The 22,357-nt window shown below is 44.0% G+C and overlaps 1 protein-coding gene across 2 annotated transcripts in view; it reads left to right on the top strand.

The window, feature by feature from the left end:
- The first annotated feature begins 543 nt into the window (after positions 1-543).
- Stxbp6 (syntaxin binding protein 6) overlaps positions 544-22,357 on the top strand; it is a 217,440-nt gene continuing 195,626 nt past the window's right edge. The window contains exon 1 of one of the 2 annotated variants that reach the window (XM_029540665.1): positions 544-813. The gene's annotated coding sequence lies outside the window, so the exon portion shown is untranslated. Of the gene's footprint in view, positions 814-947; positions 1,071-22,357 lie in introns of those variants that run through there. The other variant, XM_021202384.2, reaches the window with a different exon arrangement.

The following is a 22,357-nucleotide window of genomic DNA, read 5'->3' as shown; positions in this document are numbered from 1 at the left end:
CTGTATGTTAACCACTTACTTATTTATAAAATAAAATCCAGCAAAACCAGGTCTGATTTCTTTCACGATAGCCTCGGGCGCTTAGAGCAGGACAGCTGCTCTGCCTGCGGAGCTCTCTCAAGCTGGCTTCTTCCCGCTTCACTCACTTACTGGGCTTGCCAGGCCCCATTAGCTCTTGGATTTTGTCACCCTAAGTAAGCTTGCAACTGAATAAAACCCCACCTGCTGGGCTCACATTCCTGTGCCACGATGTCTTGAATACTTGCTTGCAAAGGCTCCCAGAAGCAGCCCATCTTTCCAGCCCACCAACTTCCCACAACCCATGGGACTTTCACTGCCTTGCACTTGCTAACCCGCACCCCAGGGGCGCGCCCCCAGTTGTCCACCCCCCACCCCCCGCCCTCGGGCTCCCGGCCTGCGGCGGGGCCCCGAGCCCTCGGCTACCGATCTTTGCCCCGGGCCAGGTCGTTGTGGCTCGCCCACAGCAGCACTGGGCATGCTCACAGGCAGCGGCGGGGGCAGGTTGGTTTTGCTAGCTGGCACTCGGCGGCAGCGGGCCGGCGCGAGGCTGCAGCTGGAGCTGTGGCGCCCGGAGTTGGAGTTGCCAGGAGTTTCCCCGACCCCTCCTTCCTCGCGCACAGCGGCAGGAGCCCGCGCGGGAGCGGCGAGCCGCGACCAGCCAGCAGCAGCGGAGTCGGCCCAGCCTAGTCTGCAGCCCCGATCTCCGTGCGGGGCAGCCGCGGGGGAGCCCTGTCTTCGGTTGGGACGCGTGCCGCGCACTAGGCACCGCCCGAGCACGAGCCAGGCTGCACGGTAGGTTCCTGGCGTGGGGAGGCCAGGCCACCCGGCGTACAGTTGCAGCTACCGCGGCTGCCGGCTGGGATGCGCGCCGCGGGGTAGGCGGAGAGGGTAGGAGCGCGGAGTGCCGCGCGGGCAAGTTGGAGGGCGGCAGGAGAGGGGGCTGGACACAGGACGCAGCTGCTTTGTGCGCGTGGAAAGGGGTCTGGGTAGCTGATTCTCCCTCCAACCCCGGACCAGGAGTGGGAGCAACATTGGCCAGAACCTAGCAGGTCAGATTCCCGTGAGAAAGTTGGTGATAGAGCCCTTAGGTCCGCACTGCCTGCTCGGCAGAACGACCCCCAGGGCTGCCTCCTGGAGAACTCAGTGGGTCGCAGCGCCCCTAGCCAGAGCTCTCTCCGCTGAAATTAGCGAAATCACCCCATCTATGAATTCTGGCATCTTCCAGGAAGATCATTGCTGCCAAAACTGAGGCTGGTACTTCTTACGGGGTTAGATTCCGGCCCCCTTAGCTTTTGCCCCCTTCCCCTAACCTAAGAAGTGGTCAGGGGCTCAGCCAAGGCCTCCCCTCGGGGCTCTGAATTCTCTTTCAGAGCGCGCCAGAATCCAGCTCACCCATATGGCGGGTCAGCGAAGCTGGAGTAGGTGGATAGCTTGTTTTTTTTCTTTCTGACTTCCCCCAGGTTTACATTATCACAGACCCCAGGACCCAAAGGTCAGTTAGAGAGTTTAGAATGGCACACCGTTCTTTAGGAGGAGTGCATGCGAGCTTGTTTGCTTTGGACTTCCTAACAACCCTCTCCTGTTTCTATCATTCTTCAACCCGGACTTTGTGGGAAGGAACAGGGGCCGAGGAATGGAATGTCTTCTTCATTTCATCGGCTCCTAAAGGTCTTCTGGGAGACTCCGAGGCCCTGAAACTGGCAGTGTGCATATTGCACGGATGTGCAGGATGTCCACGTTCCTTCTGGTTCCACTTTTTTTTTTTTAAACCCCCTGCTTGTTGTTTTGAGTTTTAGATTGTGCCTACACATCAGTCAGAGCAGTGCTGTCCTAACAGGGTGGGGTGGAGGGGAAGGTGGTGGAGGAAAAGGGTTGAGGTGAGTGGAGGAGTTCAGCCCTGGCTGTGAGTAGCTGTTTGCCTTGAGGAGGAGACTGACTGCGTTGGGAAGAAATACAGAATAATTATGCAGGCTAGAAATGCACCTCACTCTTTTTTCTTCCTCTTTCCTTCCAGCCCCCTTTCTCCTTTTCTTTCATCAACCTTGGTTGTTGGTTATGTGTGTTAAATTTTTAAAGGAGAACTCACTCTGACAAAGTGGCAGTATTTTGGGAGTTCACCATTTCTGCTGTATGTTTTTCTCTTGGGTATTGTGCATCTTGGGGGAAGGTTTTCAGATGTAGGGATCCCATGGTGTGGCTATACGACACAGGTTCTAGAGTCAGACAGACACTGAGCGCAAGTTTTCCCTGATGGACAAGTCATTTAACACTTTGAACTTCAGCTTTTGTTTGTGGTGTTTGTTTTGTTTCTAACAAGTGGGAGATAATTGTGACCCTCTCTCCATTTCTGTTGTGAGACCTGAGTGAATGATGTCACGGGACATGAAGAGAGCTAAGAAAGCACAAAGTGGTATCTAAGCCTTAGGTTTTGTTTCTGTGCACTGTGCCCAGTTTTAAAAACTCTGCTTATTCTTGATTATAACAATCAAGTCTCCCCCAACTGTGCAGTTTTCACTACAAGGTTTAGTTTCTGAGGTCTGTGGAAGCAGCCATTTATACACACCTGCATGGCTTCTCTTGATTTTTTTTTTGGGTGGGAAATCCCTCTTTTCTGTCTGAGGGAGGCAGTGTGGTATAATGGAGGAGACCACGGGACCTGCCCTAGCACCATTCACAGTCCTGGGCCCCTAGAACTGTCTGTGTCAGCAGGGCTTCTTCTTGTGATCCTAGGATGATGAAGAAATCAGCAAGTCCTGGGATGGAGCTCTGACTTGGCTTTTCATAATGACCTTGAACTGAGGACTCAAGTCCTCCTTGATGAAATCAGTCTGTGAGATTAAAAGCCAACTTAAGTGGCAAGGACAGGAGAGATTACATGTCACCCGGTTAAGAAGGATTTAATGAGGCTCCCGAGCTTCCCCAGAAGTACACCCTGAGCCTAGAGCAGAGATTCCCAAATATGAGTGTTAGTTCTTGCTAACTCATGAACTGCTGCCTTCCACTCTCAGTCTCTGACTCTCTAGGTTTAGAGCAGAGGTATGGCAGTTTGTATTGCTAACTAGTTTCCGATGGCACTAAGACTGCTCCCCGGCCAATGCCTATATAGAATCACTAATTTCTATAGGGGGAGAAAGAGAGAGGCTGCCCCAAATTTGTTCTCTGTAGTAGAGACAGGAGCATTTCTTCCAGGAGCATTTGGAAGTTGCTTTAAGCACTTTGAACTCGAAGACATGTGCCAGCTTCCATTGCCTCGTTTTAATGATTCTAGTTGCTTTTCTAATGAGTAAATTTACAAAAAGATAAGCTTGCTCTTTCTTATTGTGTAGTGCTTAGTCTCCAGTCTGTAGAGACTTGGGAGACATAGCGATCGTGCTTTGGTAGAGACAGATTGGTGGTCTTTAGATGTGTGTCCTGGTTGCCAACTTGACACAAACTAAAGTCACCTGAGAAGAGGGACCCTTAACTAAGGAGTTACTTCTATTGTCCTGTAGGCAAGTCTGCGGGGCATTCTCTTGCTTATGATTGATGTGGGAGGGTTCAGCCCACTTTGGTTGGTTGGCACCCTGAGTAGGTCCTGGCTTCCTTAAGCAAATTAAGCAAGCCATGGTGAGCAAGCCAGCAAGCAGTGTTCCTCCATGTATCCTGCTTGAGCTCCTGCCTAGATTTCTCTCAGTGATTTCTCTCAGCAACGTAACACAAACTAATACAACTAAAACAAACCATACAAAGTTCAACAAGTATTCTAGACCCTTTTATGAGGCTCTTGGACATTTCGTGGAAAGTTTGCACCCAGACGTGACGGCTGAAACTGTGTGGTTATGGGACAGGGCATCTTGAAAGCACATTGAAGAAGGAATTTTTAAAGAAATGTTTTCTTTGAATAGACAGGTTGCACCGGCCTTTTGGAAGTGTGACGTGCATCCTATGCCAGTTGAACCATGGTGATGAGACTTAGCCAAAGCCATCCATGCGTTCTGGAGGATGGTGGCCTTGACAGTGACCTATGGCTTCCAGTGGCAGCTCTGCGTTATCAGCAGGGGGCCAGGGTACATTAGCATTGTTTAGATTCAACCAGTCTTTCCCTTGCTGCCCACAGCATTGAGGGACCTGTGCAGAGAGATCTTACTATAACTTGCTATGAGCTGGATGGTGGTCTTGCATTTTAACTACTTTGCATGAGAGAAGCACTAGGGTCCGGCCTGAGATATGGGGGTCTATAATGTTTATATAACGAGCACTCAAATCTATACTTTCACTACTTCTTATGTTGCTATGCCAAATGGCATCCCGGCTCACTCAGGAACTTTATCTTAGCCTTCCATTTTGCTTTGTTTAAGCAGTAAAATGATTAACAGTGGGGGAAACTTATCAGTAAATCAGAAGCCTATTCCAAAACTCAAGTATACCACTTAATGTTTTAGTAGATAAAACTGAAGGCCCGAGCCTGCCTTCCTGACTGCAATCAACGCTTGGGGAAGGAACAGTTGTCATTCTTAAGATTCAGTAGCTCCTTTAGATGGTTCCTCCCACTTAGTACAAGCAGGAACACGTCTGCTTTAAAACTCCTCCCCATAACCTGATGTGTACATTGTAGGTGTGACCCTTACTTTCCGCTGCTGTGTCGTGGCCCCTGCCCCTTTCATGTGTGAGGTTTTCTTGTCACTGTTGTTGACTTTTCTCAGCAGCAACTCCCTGGTGTCTTTGCTCCTTTACAAAGTCTATTGTAAGACAATCATCGTATTTCATGTCTCTGTGGTTGTCACTGTTGGTATTGAGTTACAGAGAGTCAAAGTCCAGAAGTGCCATTCTCAGCCTTCCTGAGAGTGCTCTTAAACAAAAACCCGGGTTACACTGCAGTCGCTCAATTTAAAAAAATACATTTGTTTGTTTTTCATTTCAACATTTTCCAGTTTGAGAAAACCAGGCAGCTTAAACATTATGAGCCTGTGCATACTTTTTTTTCCTTTCCTTTTCTTTTTTTCTTTTCTTCTTCTTTTCTTTTCCTATCTATCTATCTATCTATCTATCTATCTATCTATCTATCTATCTATCTATCTTTTATTTATTTATTTATTTATTGTTGCCTGCTGCTAGTAGATGACATTAGAAAACAAAGCAAACATGCCTTGCTACCCCATACAAACTGGTGCTCTCTAGCTGATAGAATTGAGCAGCAATTGAATTAGCTCAGGAGTTCTGAATGTGTTGGAAAAATGCTGTTGGGATGGATGCTAATAGATGTGCTCTTTTAAAGGACAAATCAATTTGGGGAGCAGAAACCATTACTTTCCTCTCACACAGAGACTCTTAAGCATGTACACCACCATATCAAAGGAACAGAGATGTACTCCACTGAATACTGTCGACAGATACTCATTCATAATTATCCAAGGCAGAATTTCCCAGAACACAACATTGTTGAGGTTGTTTGCGTATCTTTGGGGATGAATTACTAAATTAGGATATGCCAACCATTCTAATATGATCTTTAATACTATTTTGGATGAAATGGTTTGTTAGGGGCATTTTCTGGGTGTTGATAGAATAATGAACTCTGTAAGGGATGACTGGTTGGTATTGCAGAGGAAGAATTTTAAGCTATGGCTAGGAAAGTCTCCACGGAGGGACGGAGATGCGTTCCTGTGAATAGTGGAGCCCTACTCTACTGCAGACGCAGAACATTTCATGTTGATGATATGATACCGAAGGACTGTGGGCACTAAGAGTTGTGTCTGCGTAGATGATTTTCGAGGCACAGGAGACAAAAGGTAGTGCCTTGAACAGAGTGAGCCGAAGAGATTCTATGGTGGTGGTTCAAAAACCAGTGGCATGCTTTCTCAAGTCTTAAGATTACAAGTAGGTTCTGACAATGGCAGGAAAGATATTTGTGGGTAGGAGGAGGTACAGCACTCGGAGGGTTTTCCGAGGGGAGGACTGTTACGGCAAGGGAGAGTAGAGAGTAGATCAAAGTCATCCTTGCACAGAGAAGCTTCCATAAGAGTTCCATCGAAGAAAGCTGGATGATCATGAGAAGGGCTTTCCAGGAAGAGGGTTCCTCACTAGAGTTTCAAAAACAGCAAGGAAGAAGAACTCTTGCAATAAGGTGACAATAAAGAGGCTAATAACCCAGTTTAAATGTAGAAAGAGGATTTGCATAACTATTTCTTTGAAAAAGAATGTGAAAATTTGCTCAGCGCCATTAGTCAGCAAGGAAATGTAAATTCAAACCATGCGGAGATACTTCCCATCCATCAGGGTGGCTGTGATGGAAAAGACATGTGTGGAGAAATTGGTCCTGTATGTGGAGTATTGGTAGAAGGTAAATAGCAGGCAGTCTGGAAAACAGCTAGATGGTCCCCCACATATTAAATACTGGTCACACAAAGAAGACTCCCTCTCCCAAGGGATCCCCAAAGGAAGTGCAAGCGCGTCGGAATAAACACTTGAGAGTGAATATTCATAGCAGCATTAGTCATAGAGCTGAAAGATGGAAAAGAACCCTCTTCCATCAACTCGTGGATATATGAAACATAGTGTAGCCACACGATGCAAAACAGTTTAGCCAGGAAGGGGAGGTGCATGCTACAATATGGATGAGCCTTGAGCCTACTGTGTGAAGAATGTCACATGTTGCATGATTCCTTTATGAAACACCCAGAAGAGAAAAGCCAGGGTGTTGGAAATGAGACCGTGAACCGGCAAGTGACTTCGAGGTTTCCTTTGGGGGTGATGTAATGTTTTGGAATTAAATGGTGGTTACATAACTCTTGACAACTATTGCATTGCATACTTTAAATGGGTATTTTTAAAAAATAGTATATGAGCTACAGTGCAATAAAAATTAAAAGTGTATGGTGGGCTGAGAGTTTTAAAAGTCACCTAAACAGTCACTAATAGTTTCAGGTCAGCTTCTGCTACTAAAACCACATCTGGTTTATTCCTTTCTCCTTGTCGGTGGGCTCTAAGGTTCTCTGTGAGTTTTTATTACACCTCCCTTCCCTCCTCCCCAAATTGAAAGGATTTTGCCCCTTCACCCCTGGGTGGTTAGGGCCTTGTGGTCTTCAGATGCCAATGTTTTTATTAGATTCCCCTTCTGAAATAAATTTCATAATTGGGCTTCCTGATTCTGAGCCAGCAGAGGGTCTGATGACCTGACAGCTTATGCTGAGCGTCTCCTGTTGGATTTGACTGTGGTAGACATTTAGTGCCATTTACTGCTTCCTGGAATTCTCTCAAGATTGCCCTCTTTGTGGTAAACCTAACTGTATTCAGACCTCCATGTGCTGGTTGTTATTGTGTAAGCATCAGTGCGTCTGGGCCAAGAGTCCAGACGCTAAATATGTTTAACCCCACTGGGCTGAGGCAGTTGGCCTGTGGGTAGGAGGAACATTTTTTTCTCCCTTTCCTGGTGTGGCGTAGCAGTGCTCAGCCACATACTGGGTGTGCCAGGGGATCTTGTTTGAATGCTGCCTCCCTCTCAGCCAGCTGCTATGGCACTTGAGATTCTGTAACTAACCTGGGCTTGATGCAGATGCTGTTATCCCACGTGTCACATTTAGAGTGAAGCCGATACACTTATCATCGCTGGGCAGGCTGCGTCAGGATGGGGCGGAGCTGGATGTGAAATGTGGTTCCACCACATGTTTGCTGTGGGACCTTGGCAAGTTAATTACCACATGGGCCAGTTTTCTTTCCACATCAGGTTAAGACTGAGCTCACAAAACCCTGCTTAGCATAATGTCTCAGAATAGCAGCGCCGTTTGCCTTTCCCTCTTCCAGAGCGTCCAGAATTCCATGGTGAAAGCAAAGTCCAAACAAAACAAACTATGTATATGAAAGAGCAAGGGTTGCTATGGAGAATGATATACGAGATCAAATCAGAGTCCTCTGGGAAGAATTTTCTGTTACTATTACCATTGTTTTGGTGAGGTTTCCATGTTACACTCGAGTGAGTCTGGGTCACTTTAAGTCGCGGGGATGAGTCTCGTCTACTTTTTATGTGTAGTCTTTCACTGACCAGAAGGCCATCATCCCCGAGCTGTCAGTTGGTGCCACAGTTCCTTGGAAAGGTAGAGTCTTCCCATCCTTGTCTAGCTGGCTTCTGCGTTTTTTTTAACTGACATTCGTCTCTGATGCAAGGAAGACAAACTAACGGGAAGAAGATACACAGGGCTGTGCGACCCCGCGAGCAATTTCTCGGGGTTAAGATTGCAAATATTTGCTTCCTGGTGGCCTTGAGAAAAAAACTGGCCATTTTGCTGCCTTCTCTGAGTCTGTCAGGGGTGGGTAGTTCCATGGATTAGGTTAATAGGGAGCAACTGAAGAGGAAGGAGGAACTAAAGCCCAGCAGTGACCATGGTTGTCCTACCTGCAGTCTGTGCTGGGTGCCATCGTCTCTGCTTCCTGTGTGGTTAATTGACCGGAAGTCATCCCTCCTGCCCCCATGGGGTAACCCAGCAACTGCCAGGTGAGCTGATGGCTGTTGATTTTTTGTTCTGTTTCTGTCACCTTTATTATGGGCAACAGAAGAGAATAGGAAATTATGTTTGTGTTTCAATTCACAGAGCCTTCTTGTTGTCTTTTGGGAAGCAAGACATGTATATATATATATATATATATATATATATATATATATATATATATATATATATAGAGAGAGAGAGAGAGAGAGAGAGAGAGAGGGACTTTAAGAAAAAGAAATCTAGTCACTCATCGATAAGTCTAACCAGTTTCCAGTTGTCACAGACTGAGAGTCACTGCTTTTGTGGGGATGATCAGTGGGTTCCATGGCACAGTGTCACCCACTCTCGTTTGACTCTTGAAAGTGGGAAGTATCTGATTTCTGGGGCAGGTGATGCGTGTGCTCAAGTCCCTTCCCATAACTCTTGATATCTGTGACTGGCCTGGCAGGGCATAGATCTTGGCGGCTTTATTTTCAGACTCCTTGGAAGTGGTGCCTCACATAATCTAAGGTGAGCGCTCACAGTGCCTAGTGACTGTGAAGTCAATATAATCCTTGAAGAATTTAGTCTACTCTGTGATTAAATAGCAGCGAGGGAGCGGTCCTGCTGCAAGGGGCGTTTCTGAAGGCAGTGCTTTTCAAATTGAATCTGTAGACAACTGTAACAGTAATTAAAAACAAAAAACAAAAAACAAAACAACCTCTACTTTGATGCTAGGATGTTGTGCTTACATAAGGAGCTCAGTGCTAATAATGAGGCTATTTCCTCCCATTCCACCCCCCCCCGGAAGTGACAATATTGATTTCTGATATTGCCAGTCACACAATGGTCTATCTTGTACTTATTTATTTATTAATTTTTTAAAGAAAGAACAAAGAATTCTGAAGTCGGATCCCTTTTTAGGAACAGTCCTTGCTCTCAGACCCCACTGAACTGAACTCCTTCAGAAGCAGGAACAGGAGTCTTCATGTATTGTTTGTTTGTATCCCCGTAGATGCTGTGCATACCTGGTAGATAGAAAAGAATCAATAGTTGTGTTGAGCCAGACAGCTTCTTCCTTTGGGATTCCTATTCACTGTCTAGTCTATTAATATTTCTGTCAGTGCTGCTTTTATTATGTAACACTTGCCTACAGATTATATACTACATGGTTTTGAGTACTTTACAATTGATTGCCCTTACAATACACAGCAAGCAACTAGAAGTTTGTAGAAACACATCATACTTAAGTATCCTATGCCTTTTGTTTTGCATTTATTTTTATAGACAAGTAAAATCATAGGTATCAATTGTATATACAGTGTTTTGATATGAGCGTGCTTTGTGGAATGGCTAAGTCTAGCTCATGATGCATTTATTGCTTCACATCTATTTGTGTGAGAACAACCGGAAACTCAAGCAGTTTTTAAGTATACAAAACTGTCATCTTGTTCAATGAATCTCTTCAATTTTTGTCTCCTAACTGAAAATTTGTATCCTTTGTCCAACATTTTCCATATCTCTTCACCCTATCCCTTTGTAACCATGATTATACACTGTACTGGAGTTTTAAAACTCTGTCTTAACTCTTGGTTTTGTTTGTGGAATTTATCTATGCTGTATGTGTTACAGTACTTTATTCATTTTCATTGGTAGGTATATTCCTTTGCATGACTATACAGTAACTGTGTATGATACACATTTGAATGGTTTTCAGCACTGGTAAGAACAATGCTGCTACGATATCTGTCTTGGTGATCACGGTTTGCATTTCTGATCGTGCACATGCACACTGCTGAGTCCTAAGACATCGTGCTAGCTAGTTTTCTGCCAATTTGATGTAAACTGGAGTTATCTGAAAAGAGGGACCCTCAATTGAGAAAATACCTTCAGATGCTCTTGATGTAGGACATTTTCTTAATTAGTGATTGATGGGGGTGGGCCTAACCCACTGTGGGTGCTGCCATTCCTGGGCTGGTAGTCCTGGGTTCTATAAGAAAGCAGGCTGAGTAAGCCATGGGGAGTAAGCCAGTAAGAAGTAATCCTGCATGCCCTCTGCATCAGCTTTTGCCTCCAGATTCCTGCCCTGTTTGAGTTCCTACTCTGACTTCCTTCAATGATGGATGATGGTGTAGAAGTATACATCACCCCTCCCCAACTGGCTTTTGGTCATGTGGTTTGATCACAGCAATAGAAACACTAACCAAGACAAGTTGGGACCAGGATAGTTGGTTATTTCTGTGACAGACCTATTGTTTGGGGGAAGATTATGGAAGGACTTTGGCATTTTGGGGTAGAAAAACCATTGAGTGTTGAGAGTTCAGTGAGCTGTTCTGTAGAACTTGGAAGATAAGAATGTTGAATAGTTCAGATAATGAAGGCCGGGCTTGTAAAGTTTTGGAGGAAATAAGCAAAAACTCTATTTGGCTTTTTGTGGTGTCTGGTCAGCTGGAGCTGGACAATTGGCTGTGACTAACAAGAGACCAGAACCACTAAAGTAAAACCTTTGCTTTGCTGGGACAGTAGATGCTGGTCAGCTGGGGCTGAAGGATAGGCTGTGATTAAGAGGAGTCTAGCATCATTAAGATGAAATTTTCTGGGGAGTGTTTTCTCAGAGTCAGCACCTATAAGTTGTGTTCCAGAGGTGGCCAGCGTTGTATCTTGTGCTGGCAGCTGAATTTGGTAGAGAGTGTCACCCATGTGGTATTAGTTTTGAAGGTGTGAAGAGGTCATGGAAAACAGCTGAGGCCTGCTGTGTGGCAGGGCCAGAGTCCCTGGAGAAAGCCAAGGAGCTATTGGTGAAAGTGAAGTCCCATCACAGCAGAGACTACAGCAGTTTGGGGATGCCAGTACTGTGGGATGAACACCAAGAACAGCAGCAGTGGTGGAGTGGAGCCAGCTGGAGCCTAGAAGACAAGCTGTGTACTCTGCAGAGGGTGGAGCCGCAGAAGTGATATAAGGCATTTGGAGGAGCCCAGGAGATTCTGAGTGAATCCCACATAATTGTTAATTGAGTTATTTACACTTTCAGCATTTGGTTTTGCTTTGTTCCTATTGTGATTGGGCCCTGCTTCATCCCTCTTTAAGTAAGACATAAATTTATTTTTGATTTCATAGGAACCCAGAGTTGAGAGACTTTGAATTTTAAAGTCTTTGGACATTTAAGTGAGACTGACTATTTTAAAAAAGACTGAATTTTTTAGGGTTTGAATTTAAGACTGTGGAACTTTTAAAACCTGGAATGTTTTTATTGTTGATATTAATATGTGATCTTGAGAAAGAACAAGAAAGAAAAGATTACAGCTTTCCATGGTTGTGTGTCAAGTTGACAAGGGGTCAATTAGGATAGTTAGTTTCATGTCAACTTGACGCAAACTGGAGTTATCTGAAAGTAAGGAACTTCAATTGAGAAAATGCCTGGATAAGATCTGGCTGTAGGTCATTTTCTTGGTTAGTGATTGCATCGGAGGGCCCAGCCCATTGTGGATGGTGCTGTTTCTGGATGGTGGTCCTGGGTGCTATAGGAAAGCAGTCGGAGTAAGCCATGAGGAGCAAGCCACTAGGCAGCACCCCTCCACGTTTTGTTTTGTTTTGATTGAGTTCCTATCCTGATTCATTCAATGACCGACTTCAGTGTGGAAGTGTTAGCCCAATAAACCCTTTCTTCCCCACTTGCTTTTGGCTGTGGCATTTGAATACAGCAGTAGAGACCCCAACTAAGAAAGACGTGAACAGTTTTCTGTTGAAACGATCTATACTTTATTAGACTTGAGTTTAAGCTCCATAATCTTACTGTCATATAGTTTGATAAGTTATTTTGATTTAGTCAATCTGATGTCTGTACAGGGCCTTATCATTATGGTATTAAATTACATTTTTCTTACTACTGTTTGATGCTTAATAAGTTTATATGTGTGTGTGTGTGTTAGCAATTGGATATCTCCCGTGGAACACCTGCTGGAGCTTCTTGAAGCTCTGTGTTTACTTTTCAGTCTGCACACCTCAAGTCCCCAACAAGTTATTGAGAACAACCTCTCAGCATGAGAATACAATGCCTATACCCGAGGGGAGTAACACTAAGCTTTTAATGCATGAACTTTTTGGGGACACTTAAAATGTTTTCTTTCTTCTCTGTTATTGTTGCTGCTCTTTTGTTTAGGAGATAGAGTTTTGCTGTGTATTTCAAGCCATGTATAAACTACCAACCCTCCTGCTTCAGCTTCCCATGTCTGGGCATAACTGATGTCTGCCACCGTGCTTGGCCCATTGAGGAACACTTAAAATCCAGGGCATAATAGTGGTCCTTCTATGACAAGTGATAATGAAATTACCAAAACCTTCTATAGCTGTGGTGAAATCTGTCCTTGCCCTGTGGGCCACAGGATTAGGGCGGGGCTGTGTGGTGAGGAGCATCCTCCTAGCACTCTGGCTTCAGGACAAACTGATTGTTGCTGGACAGGATTCCTCAGGCCCCGTTGTTTGTATATGTCCTTCAAGGCCTTTCCATGTCAGACCTGATTGGCTGGTCTGGAAGTGTCTTATCTCTATCTGTTCAAAACTGGCAAACACTACTCAGAAAATACTGCGATCATGTTGGAGAACAGTGTCACTGTTGAAATCTAAGCTCTTTGTAGAAAATAGACTTTTTCTACATGGATACTTAAATAGAAGCTGACCCCAGAGTCAGGTTTTAATTCTTTGATGTTTATTCAATACCGATCTTGGAAGCAAACCACCCATTTCTCTATCCCCAGGACAGGGTGGGTTAATGTCTTTTGCTGTGGAGTAAAGACTTGCAGAAATTAGGACTGTAAAAGAATGCTTTGGGTCGCTTGCATTCTTATGGACAGTCAGCTGCCCTTTGATAAGCAGGGCGGGACACGAGAGGATGCACGTGACTATTGCTGAGGGTGGCTCTGGCCATTCTTGTGCTCCAGAGAGCAAGGTCTGGCTGGGACACTGCAGGTAGTGAGGGAAGTCACCTGCTCCCAGCTGCTTCGTGGGAGCTCAGGGACCTGCAGAGTTCTTTGGAGGCTCCTCATCAGCAAGGCAGAAGCCTGGATGTGCTTTTCCTTGCCACGGCTTTAATCGCAGTAACCCTTGCTTCTCAGAGGTGACTTGTGGATTACCAGGTACTCACACTTTCAGTAGCGATTAGGACTTTATTCCATTCCCTTCCCATGAATAGAGCAAGGGACACGAAAAACAAAAGGCGAAGACGTTTTTATGAAAACTTATCCCAGAAGGGCTCTGGCTGTCCTGGAACTGCCTCTGCAGATCTGGCTACCCTCAAACTCAAAGGTTCTCCTGTCCCTCCAGTGGTGGATTAAAGGATCTTCCACCATCACCTGGCTAAGAGATTTGTTTTCATCACAAATCCTGTAGAGGATTCTGGAAGTGCAGCGGGGTGGGTGTGACTAACACACAGCTGTCTTGTCCCCGGTGGGTGTGAATACCAGGCATTGGTATCTAAAGCACTTCCTTCATGATTACATTATCTTATACGTGTGTAGATGTGTACACAGCAGAACTGGCATGGCTGGCAGACGACTTAAATGCTTACTTACCTCCTGCCAAAAGAAAAATGTGTAAGTAGCGTTTTGTATTTTGAATGTTGCAGTGCTCCAAGGAAACAGAGCATGTTTGTTGTGGTAGGCATAGTAAGGCTCTCCCACATCCTCATTCTCTGAGAGGAATGTAGATCAGGTCCCACTGGTGGTCTTGGATGAGTACAGTACACTCTGTTTCTCTATAGATTGACTGTGTTAACCTCACCATGCAGTTCTCTGACAAGGGTTGAAGCCCTTGGCTTAAGAATGAGAACCTCACTTCAGTCAGTCTAATATTGCAGATAGGTGCTAAGGACATTTTATAGATTCCTTGAACTCTCTTATTTATATACTTTACAAAATCGGAAAACAAGACAAAAGCGTTTGTCCTTTTGTTCTTGGTTCACGAAGTTATTAGGGTGACTGCTGAATCTCTTGACCTCTGTAATGAGCAGTCGTAGTGAGCAACCGCAGAGTGACCTGTGTTACTCCTACCCCACACAGCTTGTCCTCAGGCATGGTTATTTGCTTACATATCCAGACTGAAAGCTTGGGAATGAGACAATAACCTGTACATTACGGTCTTCAGCACCTCTGTCACACCTTCGGTATGTAGAGGCGGTTGGGTGGGTATAGTATGCTGAAAGGACAAAGAGAATACATTTTTAGCGTAGACAAGAGAGTTGTTTTTGCCTCATGCTTCCTGAAAAAGATGTACAGCGATGTATAGAATTGTGTGTTATGGGGAATGAGCATGAGACATGCCATTCTTCTTCAGAGTAGAAACTAAATGGTTGACAACCGGTGACACCATAGTTACTTGGGATCTTTTCTGAAGCAGCAAATTTCTGACGTGTAAAATAGGCTGATAGCCTTATGAGACGGGTTATGATTAATGTGGGGATTAACTGAGCTTTCCAAGGTAATAAGCTCCCCGCCCTGCATTCGATGATGTCTCTCTGGAGTAAATCATAGATAGCTATTAATGCTATTGGCCTCCAGTGGGTGATAAAATCAGATGACTCCTGCTGTAAAGACCCAAGACAACATTCTTCTCATCTCAGAAATAAAAATCCTTTCTCAGGTAACCACAGAGTGGGTGCCCAGGTGTTAGGATTTATCCCAAACACAGTCACGAATCCTCTTCCCCCTTCCTCTTAGTACAGCAGTGTGGTGACTGGGAAGAAAAGTGCCTGCTGCTCTCCTGGACAAGCTCCATTCTTGCCAGCACCTGGCTCTACAAGACATTTGTCACATGAGCTATTACACGGGAGTCCTTCTGATAGTTTCAGAGAACATCGGCTGACATAAGCTGTACTTGTACATTTCTTGTTTTTTTTTGATATGGAGACAAGACCAGTTGGTCTGGGACATTTTACTTTTTGACTTAAGGATGTTCTTGTTTGTATGCACGTATTTCTTTGCTCGTTTAATCGGAGATACATTTTAGAAGCAGTGATAGGAGTTAGTTCCTAACATTATTTGCCTATACGTGTGTGTGTGTGTGTGTGTGTGTGTGTGTGTGTGTGTGTGCATTCAGCCAGTCATTCGTTCATTTCTGGGCTATGTGTCACAGTTTTCCTCTCCTGGTCCTTTAGAGAGGAATCCTAGCATTCCCTTAATTGTTCTAATGTTCTATGAAGTAAATGAAATTGCCAGTGGTAATGAGAGTCTGCATGTAGCTCTGAATCTCGTCTTCACAGAGTACTTTTGGCTCATCTTTTAACTAAGACTTATAACCTGTCTATTGCTATTTGAGCGTATGTTGTTTTTATTTGTATCTAAATACAGGCCTATTCTGTATTCTGTAGGGATGTGAAAAACTTTGTATACGAAAAAAATAATAGAGACTCACCATTCTCATCCTGATTTCCAAATCCAAAGGCACTGAAGGTCCTTATAACCCATGGCCTGGTCAAGTCTGATGTGACTGAGAGAGAGCTCTACATTTATCTTATTTAGTGGGATCGTGTGCAAGCTATTGTGTGTGATCCTACGGTGCTGACAGTGACCCTTCTGAGCACATAAAGGTTGCAGACCATATTACTTTTCTAAAATGCCAAAAGTTATGAATTCCAAAACACAACTAGACTTGTGGGATTGGAGAAGAGATGTGTACCGACCATACTTTAACTAGAACCATTAAGCCTTTTCTTTCTTTGACAGCCTTCCTCCCATTACTTGGTACTATGCAAATATAGATCACCCTTGCCTGTCATTCAGGGAATATATATTGGACTGCCATACTTCGGACCCTGGACTAAATGTGGCACCTACTAAGACCAAACCTTTGTCTTCCCTTGCATTGCAGAAGTTCAGAGTCACAGGATAATGTGGAAGATGCTTTAAAAGCAGGCTGTGGACTCCTGAGTTTGAAAGGACAGTCACAGCCTGACACCCTATCAAGAATTCAGAAGCTAACTGAGGAAGAGAGTATGATTGGGGAGCAACTGTATATTTGTTGTGGTTGAAAAGCAAACCTGGAGATAGGATACCGAGGAGCCAGATTCTGCAGGCTCACCCTCCAGCAATGAGGTGTCTCTGAGCCTGTGAATGGAATGGTTAGATTCACAATTTAAGAGAGTTCTCCAACTTCACCAAAAGAGACTCTCAGAGGAAGCCATTGCAGCATTCAGGGAAGTATCTCTAGAGACACCTTAAATTGTGTTCAGCTTTGGGGTTTCGAAATAATCTCTTCCTGTAATTTCCTTTGTAGTAGCCATGAGGGGCGGGTAGGCAATAAATGAGGATGTAGCGTCTGAGACCTCACTCGCCTTAGGTCACATCTGCAAACTCAATGTAATGGGTCTTATATTGAACAATCTTCGCTTGATGTCAAAACATTTAATTAAGATGCTAAGAATGCTTAAAGGTATTTGACCACCTGTCTGTCTGTCTTTTATGCTCTTACCTTTCATGAGATACTAACACCCCCAAACCCCACTTAACTTTCGTAGACCTTTGATAAATGCCAGATGTACAGTAGGCATCACCAGAAACTCGCTAGCCCGTTTCTTATTCAGCATCATCGCAGGCCTAGGAAAGGGGAAATTTACCAAAATAAGTTCTCTTATCATCATTGGTATGTTTCTCACACGTTCCTGTTGTACAACTTCTATGTTCAGAACACTGCTCAAGGAACCGTGGACAGTCTAAATGGACACAAATGTATTTAAAAGGAATTTTGTCATGAATCAAGGCTGTCTTATTCAGACCTGATGCAATATGCTTCATGGCTTTTGCAAGAGGTTTTTTTGTTTGATTGTTTGTTTTTTTTTCCCTCTTAATGAGTGTTGGGTGTTAAAATCAAACGCCCCTTGCTCAGGATGATGAGGAGGATCGAGCCTGCACATTTGCCTTGCATTATTTTGTGCAGTAACTAGGTGTAAATTGGTCCCTTTCCAAATGGGTATTTTTAAAATAAACAAACAATAAAAGGCATTAAAGGATCCTGTGAAGAAACTTCAGTTTGATTAGCGGCCCAACGATGCTTCTTTATAAATAACAATTGCTTTGGGGATTGCACTGAACATAGTCAGATGTGGGTTTTTGTGTTAACCTGTCCCCACTGAGTTAGCAGGGAGGACAGTAACGTAGTGGCTTTCTGACACATCTGCCAGAACGCTTAAAGCAGAACACTTACGGCGGCAGGATTCCTGGGCTGCCTAGGAGAAAAAGGAAAAAAAATTCTCACTTTCATTTCTTTTACTTTTTAAAAAACTTGATTTCTATCTTTTTATTTTATGTCCACGGATGTTTTGCCTGCAGGTATGTCCGAGGATTTCGCGTCCCCCGGAACTGGAGTTACAGACAGTTCTGAGCTGCCATGTGGGTGCTGGAAATTGAACCTGTGCTTGAGTCATCTTGGTCCTAATCCAAGGGGTACAAAAATCTGTAAAATATTGATATTTAAAGTAGAAATAATTTCCACTTGATATTATACCTAGTAAGATACAATCTTTCCAGGTTGAAACATTAGTTATAAATTATAAAAGGACCTTTTCATGGGCCTGATTTATAATTTACATGCCATTATTGAGGTCCTAAAGTTTGGGGAGACTTGTGGTTCTAGTGTTCGGGTTAGCATCGAATGATGACTCCCCGTTTAAAACCACTGTTTCCAGAGGTAATTTAATGCTCCAGTAACAAATTGTCCCTTTGTATTTCTCTTTCATCTCATAGTCAGAGCTCGAAGGAAGGCCACTTTTAGGTAGGTGATGAGGTGGGATGGTCAGAAGGTCATGAATTTTATTTTGGATAAATTAAAGTTGAGAGGAGTTTGAGGCATCCAAGTAAAGATGTTGAGTAGGCGTTGAGTTTGTGAGTCAGAAATAAAATAAAAATGTGGCATTTCGGTGCAGAGATGGTAGATGAAGGCGAGATCACCTAGGAAATAGGGGAGGCTGACAAGCCTTCTTCATCCAGCAAAGCTGTGTAATTTTGAGTATGGAATGTTTTAAAAATATTTGAATGAGTTTCTGCAGTACATGTTTATTGTTTTTTTTGTTTTGTTTTTTGTTTTTTTGTTTGTTTGTTTGTTTTTGGCTGCCAGAACATGTTTTCTCTGTTGTTAGCAGCAAATGCTCTTTTGAGACAGTCTTTGTCATTTGGTTTCAGGATTTGGGCTTTAGACAAAGTTCTGGCTTTGGTTCTAAATAAAGTAGGTGACCCAGGGTGGATAGCAGGGACAGTGATAGGATCTGTAATAAAGTGGAGCCAGCTCTCCCGTTTAGTGTTACTTGATATAAGCCGAAATTTCCAGCTCCTGTTAATATGGGAAAAGTCACAAGCTTGAAATTCTGGCAATTGCGTTAATTAAAATTCTTTCTAATGCAAGTAAATGAACTCAAATTTGGTTCAAACTGGGTAACACCCAAAGGAGAATCTACTGGCTTGTTTAACTAAAAGGCTCTGAATAAACCCAATGGTTTATTCAGAGTACTCAGCCCTGGCTTCCTATCTGGAGCCCACTTCTTTGTTGTCTCCTTGCTTAAGTAAGCTCTGTCTACGCGACAGTATCAAAGTACTTGCTGGTCCATGTTCTGCCAGAGTCAGGCAAAAGGTAAGTCTCTCTATAGAGTATTCACAGCCTCAACATTCTCTCTATTTGGGCTAACTTAGATTACACACCTACTTTTCAAATGGCCATTGTGCCAGGGTGGTATCTAGGGACATGAGGTTGAGTCAGATTGCTTTAGTGCAGGATTTGGTATGTGTATTAGGATTTTCTTATAAGGGAACAAAACTGATAGAATTAATACATGTATATTTTGTACGTGTGTGTGTGTGTGTGTGTGTGTGTGTGTGTTTATGTGATTGTCGTGGCCCATTAAAAGGGAATTTATTAGAGTGGTTTACAGGAGGTGGTCCGACTTGGCTTTCCCTCAGTGGGAAGGCCCAAATGCAGGTAGTTGTTTAGTCTACAAGACTGGATGTCTCAGTAGCCTCATTCTGGTGCTGGAATCCCAGGGGATTCCTAGAGAGCTGCTGGTCCTTAGTCTGTGCTGGAGTCCCAGAAAAGTTGTTTCTAATGCCAGGGAAGAAATGCCTCAGCAGCAGGAGAGCTGAACTTGCCATGGTGAGTGAGAGCACCAGGACAGAAAGTGAAAGTTTCCTCCTTCCATGTCCTAGGCCACACCAGAAAGCGTGGTCCCGCTTTGGGGTGGGCCTTCTTACCTCAAATGATCAAATCCAGATAGTCTCTCAGAGGTGTGTGTGTGCAGCTGCTTGGGATTTAGTTGATTCTAGATATAGTCAAGTTGATAGTCGAGAGTAGCCACCATGGTATTTTACAATACTGACTGTGAGGGGTATGGTTGACAACTTAAATAAAAAGAACAACAAGGAAATGGTTGATGGTAATATGAAGTGGACTCTCAAACCCACATGGAGTTGTTATTGGCCTTTGATGGGAAAATAGAGCAGAATGCAACTGAAGGGCAGGCACTGCCGATGTGTCTAGTGGCTCAGCTATATCTAATGGGAACAACGAAAGTTATAAAGCCAGCAAATCTTCTTGACAAGGATCCAGAAAGGCTGAGCCCAGTGAAAGAATCACTGTCATGCCATCTTCCCCTTTTAGTTATGATCTCCATGTTTTGTATGCTTGGGGGGCTTTTAATATTTGTACAACTTGGGATATTGGATTGATGGACATTTTCTTATGAGTCATTTACACCTTCTTCCAGGATTCCTGTTTCTAAGCTTCCCCAGGGAAGTCCTGAGCATACTACCCCTCCCGCTTTTATCTGGCCTACTTAAAGGTCTTGTTTATGCCTTGGAGGCTGTGACTCAAATGAAGACTCTAGAGACCTCCTTATGAGTCTCTGACTCCAAGATATTCCTGGAACATCTTCCCCTGTACTCAAGAACAAGATAATCTGAACAAAAGTTTACTCTGGTAAACTTAAGGTAAACAAGATTCAGAGGGCTAGAGGAGTTGGCAGCAGGTCAGATTAAAAGCCTCCTCTTCCTATAGACTCTGACCGCTCAGGGTTAATAATGTACTGCATGGGATGTGACTGTTGGCTTGGAGATTTCTCTCTCTCTAATGCTCTTGAAACCACAAGATTCTTAAATATTGGGTTATGGGGTTGATGAGGGAAAGAGACTGTAAAAGATAACTCTCTTCTGTCATTATCAATGAGGACTAAAGTAATGACCAAGAGGAAGTTAGAGTACATGTCCAGGGACAAAGGTGATATGATCTATGTTTTGGAACAACATGAATCTGTCCCTGCCTACTGAGTTCTGAATAAATAAAGAAGCATTCTAACTGTTAGTCAGGCTGTAAGATTCCCCTGAACTCTCCACTGTGGGACCGGGTCATCTGGGGGCCTGGCCTCCCAACAGTACTAGATGTACCTTAGCCTACTAACAATGGGAAGCTCAGAAAGATGGCTTTCTTTCTAGGTGGCTGTCCTAGGAGTGGATCAGTTTATCTTTCAAAGAGATAAGGGTTTGACAGCAGTGGGGTTTCCTAACACTGCTGCTGTTCCTCATGCATGCTGAGTGATTGTCATACTGTGTGTGTCTTTCTCTACTGCCCAGGTACTCAGCTGTAGACATAGAGCTAGAGTAGACTTCATCTGATGCTAGAGTTGGGCAGAAAGTGATCCAAGTAAATTTAGGACATTTGGTGCTAGTGTTACGGGGAATGTGCTGTCAAAGAGATGACCTTTATTAGACAGTAAGCTGGTAAGAGTGAACCTGAAATTAAACTTGCCGTGAGACAGAAATTGTCAATCACAGTGAGAGAGGGCTTTGCATAAGGAAGCCGAAGCTGGGGGTGTTATGGTTGAGACTGAGGCTATGTAGGTTGTAGTTGTCTGGGACATGGAAGACAGGGTTGTTGACTGGGAGGCAGTAAGAGAATAGAGAGCAATGTCAGTGGACTTGGATGTTGAAAGTGTTGATTCTGATGTCAAGATTAGGAAAAAAAAAGATTCTGGCTAGGATTCAAATGAGGCAATTGGATGGCTCTTCACTAAGAGAACTTGGTTTCCATTTCCTCTAAACATCCTGAGTCTTATTGTTAATGAAGAGTCACTTGGAGGAGCACATATATGTGATTTTGTGTTCATCTGTTTGTCTGTTTTTGATGGGTGTAGTAGGAGCAATGTCTTCAAATGTGTCTTTAATCATTCTATGTTTTACCACTAAACGCTGTATTGTTATCTTGAGCTTAGTTAACTGGGACAGTTTGCTCCTTGATTTTGCCTTATGTGGTCACGCTGCTTCAGAAGGTGGTAGGTAGATCACCAGAACCTCCAGAAACAGGCTGATTTTAGCTGAATCGCCCAGCGGCTCTCACTTGATAACACTCTGAAGGGAAAGTAAGTAGGAAGACATGCTGGAGACATCTGTTGTCATGTGTAAAGTGTATCAGGCTTGCCAGTAACTGATGCCAAGCAAGCCCACCACTCTGTAATTTAACTGAGCTCAAAATACTCCTCTGATTGACAGAGCACCCCCGCCAGCACTGCTTATACTTGAAAGGAGTTTGAAAAGAAAAGAGGAAATTAAAAAAAAAAAAAAAAAAAAGAACTTGGATGTTGAGCTTGATATGATTCTAAGTCTGATCGTCTGAAATCATCTACGGGTGTGATGAAAAGTGGTTAGGATGCCAGAGCCTATCATGGGAAAAATTGATAGAATTTGCACATGCAACCTTTTAGATACTGTTCAACATTCATTACTGAGTCTGGAAGGATTAGTGAGTAACAAAGCACAAGACAGAAGTGCCCATTTGTTCAGGCTGAGGTTGCTAAGGAAGATGGAGGGGTGGTGGTGGTGGTGGTGATGGTGGTGATGGTGGTGGTGATGGTGGTGGTGGTGGTGGTGGTG

This window comes from Mus pahari, chromosome 7, assembly GCF_900095145.1.
Source record: "Mus pahari chromosome 7, PAHARI_EIJ_v1.1, whole genome shotgun sequence".
Lineage (NCBI taxonomy): Eukaryota > Metazoa > Chordata > Mammalia > Rodentia > Muridae > Mus > Mus pahari.
Note: the sequence above shows the minus strand (reverse complement) of the source record. Positions and strands in the feature narration are given on the sequence as shown.